Source organism: Phocoena phocoena, chromosome 15 (assembly GCF_963924675.1).
Source record: "Phocoena phocoena chromosome 15, mPhoPho1.1, whole genome shotgun sequence".
Classification (NCBI taxonomy): domain Eukaryota; kingdom Metazoa; phylum Chordata; class Mammalia; order Artiodactyla; family Phocoenidae; genus Phocoena; species Phocoena phocoena.
In genome coordinates, this window is record NC_089233.1 from 35818541 (window position 1) to 35822479 (window position 3939).

Here is a 3939-nt window from a genome sequence, read left to right on the forward strand (position 1 = left end):
GCATTCCGTCTGGATCTGAGCACTATAGGTCCTCACAGCGCCCTCGGGGCCTCCCAGGTGTCCCGAGCTACGCAGCTGCAGGTGCAGGGCTACGTCCGAGGGGCGGACATAGCCCGAAGATCCTAGGCCCGCGTAGGGAGCAGTCTGGAGAGAGGGAAAAGTGTTTGTTTTGTTTGTTACCCGGAGTAGAAAAAGCAATCTCCGCAACGACCACGAAGGGACTCGAACCCTCAATCTTCTGATCCGGAATCAGACGCCTTATCCATTAGGCCACGCGGCCTTGCCACTATTTCTATTGCAGCTTTTCTCATAAAGCTTTCTCAGACGCCTGTTCAATATGCCGTAATACGCATGCTCACACTGGCAAGGAGCCCCGCCCCTTGGGCTCGGTGTGAGCGGGGCTCCAAGCTGTGAGACTGAGCGCTACTGAGCACAGCCCAAGTGAGGGTTCAAGCCTGGGTGAGGCTGCCCAAGCCCCTCCTGTCCCGAGAGGCTCCTGATCTCTTCTCCCACGTGCTCCCGGCCCTCAGTGGGTCAGGAGTTGCCCTCTGCTCCCCCAGCCCCTTTGCTTCCCCTATCACAGCACTGCTAAACCTGCCATGCTCTGTTCCAGTCTTATGGCCCCAGAATGGACTCTGACTGCTGTATAGGCAGAGGCCCTGTCCGTGGCCCCAGCGTGGTGTGCAGGTGGGGTGCGCGTGCTGGGAGGATGGTGTGGACCCCGCGCTGCCCTTTCCCAGGACATCCAGCTCAGCCTAGCCCATGTTGGGTTTCTTAGAGCCGGAGGCTGCCCTGGCGCCTCCCCTGCTCCCCCTCCTCACCCAGTGGGCCCAGCCTCTGAAGTGCCAGGCACTCTGCATACATTATCTCACTTAGTGTCACAGCTCCCTGCGTGCGGGCGCTATTCACGTGTACAGCGATCATCATGTTTATTCCATGGCGGCTGAGCCTCCCGTGCTATCGCGCCGCTTTTAGATGAGGAAACCGAGGAGCGGATGGGGTCAGGGATGGCGTTGGTGTGTGGCCACCCACAGTCAGCATCCCCTTGGTAGCCGCGGGCTCAGTCAGGCCTGCAGGCAGAGCCAGCACCTCAACGAGCTGCAGATCTCCAGACAGGCCTTGCGGTGCTCATCACAGTAGGGACCCAGCACGTCTAGCTTGCACACCTGCCAACTGACCTGTGCCGACCACACCCAGCCTGTGCCCAGGACTGCCAGGTCCCCCAGCGCCCAGCCTGGCATCCAGTGTATTGTAAGGCCTAAAGTTTTAAGTGTTGCCTTCACATCTTTGGGTCTCACAGGCCCCGTTGGTTTCCCCTGCTCTTGTCAGCTGTACCCCCCGACCCAGCAGAGAAGGCCCCCCCATCCCGCTAGTTCCCCCACCAGCCAGATCAGCCACACTCCACCCCAGTTCCCTGCCAGCCTGTGAAATTATTCAAACTAGTACCCCACCCCATTACTACAAAGTCTGCATCTACAACCCCTGCTGGTTCCCTGTGCTCCCCAGGGAAACACTGAGTGGCCAGAATGGCCTGAGGTGTCCTCCTCCCCCAGCTGTGAGTATATGTGGTTAATAACTGCTGTCCGTCTCACCGTCCAGGGCCAGGTGTTGTGTGTTCAACCGTCTCATACTATTGAGGGCGGGGTATCCCTCCCTCTGCAATGGGGTGAATAGGAGGTGACCAGAACACCAGGGCTGAGAAGAAGGATGAATCCAGCTCCTCTCCCCAGGGGACCCCCCCACCCCCAACTCACCTCAGTCATCAGCTCCAGGAGGTCTTCCCTGGGGTCAGCTCTGAGGACCTCCTCCAGCATCTGGATAAAGTCTGGGCCCTTCTCATCCCGAAAGGCTACACAGCCCAGGCCAGGGGACCAGGGCCAGAGTGTCAGACTCAGGCCCCTGCCAGCTGCCTTCCAATCCCCAGGGGCCTATTGTTGGTGGAGGTGGGGGCAAGCATACAGGACCCCAGCAGTCAGGCAAGAGAATGGGGCAGGGAGCAGGAACTTCTCGCTTCCGGATCAAGTTGTTGCTCAATGTTTGTGTAGTGAATATACAATGGATTCAATATCGAAGAAACATTTACTGTGAACCTACTACGTGCCAGGCACTGGCCAGGGCCCTGAGGCAGACAGAACTGTCCTGCCCTCATGGAACTTACAGCCTAGAGGAAAGGGTGTAGGTACAGTGCTTAGCAGAGCCAGCCTTCAACATGTGCTCGCCATCGTTACTATCATCATAAATAATATACATGGAAGGAAGACGGCTTAACTGCGACGAGGCTGGTACCCCTGCACCCCAACAGCCAAGCGCCAGATGCCCCTAAAGCCACTTCAGATCTCTGGTCAGGAGGCTAGGCCCTGTGTAATGGGCTTTGTGGAGACCCATCCCCTTACCTTCAGTGGCTGCGTAGACCATCAAGATGTCTGCTTGGTTAGGGCTCCCGGGAGTGGGGCCCCCGGAGAAGCTGCCTGCAAGAGGGACCAATGCCTTTTACCCAGCGTCCTGGGACTCCACCAGCCCCAAGGGTCTCCTCCAGTCTTGCTCAAGGGCACACAGGGCAGTAGAAAGAGTGCAGAGCAGGAAAGCCAGATCAAGTTTCAAATCTCAGCCCTGCTGCTTCTTACCAGCTGTGTGACCTCAGAAAAGCTATTTCACCTTCACTTGTTTCAGGCTCAAGTAGGGGAAGAAACTCTCCATTTTCAAAGGCCTTTGCCATTTAAGGTTTTCCTTCCCATCTTCTTGGCGAAGAGAGGAAGGAGGTGGCAGCAGGATCCCAGCTCAGAGCCCTGGAAGTGCTCTCCAGACAGCTCCCCCCACCAGCCCCGCCCAAGCCCAGGCTCCCTGAGGTAGGTAGACCCACCTTGCACATCAGCATAGATGTGGAGGACATCGGCCGGGGGGGGGGGGGGGGGGGGGGGGGGGGGTGTGGCTGGTGGTGCCTGCAGCCAGCGCCACAACCAGGGGAGAGTGTGTGTCCCACACCAGTGTGCATCCCTGTGCCCTGGGGAAGGAGGGAACAGTCAGGTCCTTTCACTCAGGAGACACCTGGGGGTGCTTCCAGGGCTCTAGCCCCCAGAGCTCCTGGGCAGGCTGCCAGGCTGGAAATATTCAGAGCACCGAATGACAGGTGCTGAGGGTGAAGTGCTCAAGTTCATGGACATGACCCCTAGGAGAGGCTGGGAGAGGGGGTGGGGAAAGGGCAGGGCTCACTCAGGCTTCTTGGAGGAGGTGGACAGCAAGTCCTGGGAGGCTGAGGGCTGGGTGAGGAGAGCCAGGGCTGCAGGAGGCTGGCTGGAGGGAAGGACCCGGCCCAGCCTCCAGGGCGGGCTCCAGGCCCTGCTCACCCCACAGCAAGCCTGAAGCAGGAAGATCTTGGGGCAGCCCCACAGGGCCCTACAGCAGCTCAGCTCCTGCACCAGTGCCTCTGGCTGCACCTCTTACCTATCAGCCCCCAGTAGCTGCCCCTGAGGCCCCCCGTGGGCCATCAGGGCCACAAGGGCACAGCTCACAGGGCCCCTGCAGACATCCAGCCACTCCCAGAAATGGACCATCTCCTCCTGGAAAGTCTGGGGGTGGGGATGAGATCAGGCCTGGGCCACAGTCATGGCCTCCCTAGCATCTGGTGGCCCTCTCTCTGGGTGGTTTCTCTAACACCCTGCCACACTACCTCCCACCTCCTTCCAGCCTCAGGCCCGGGGAGCAAGTCCTTTTACTTTCTTTCTTTTTTTAAAAATTTAAAAAAAATTTTCTGGCAGTGCCATGTGGCATGTGGGATCGTAGTTCCCCGACCAGGTATCAAACCTGTGCCACCGGTATTAGCAGGCAGATTCTTAACCACTGGACCACGAGGGAAGTCCCACAAGTTCTTTTCCTAACCCTCTGGTTGCATGGCCTCATTGGAGGTGACGTGGGTCCAGCCTCCTGCAGCTGGTTCTCTGG

At 58.7% G+C, this 3939-nt stretch overlaps 1 non-coding gene across 1 annotated transcript; it reads right to left on the reverse strand.

Moving 5' to 3' along the window:
- Nucleotides 1-207: 207 nt before the first annotated feature.
- Nucleotides 208-280, reverse strand: TRNAR-CCG (transfer RNA arginine (anticodon CCG)). Its single transcript has one exon. It is a non-coding gene; the product is annotated as a tRNA-Arg (tRNA).
- Nucleotides 281-3939: the final 3659 nt, after the last annotated feature.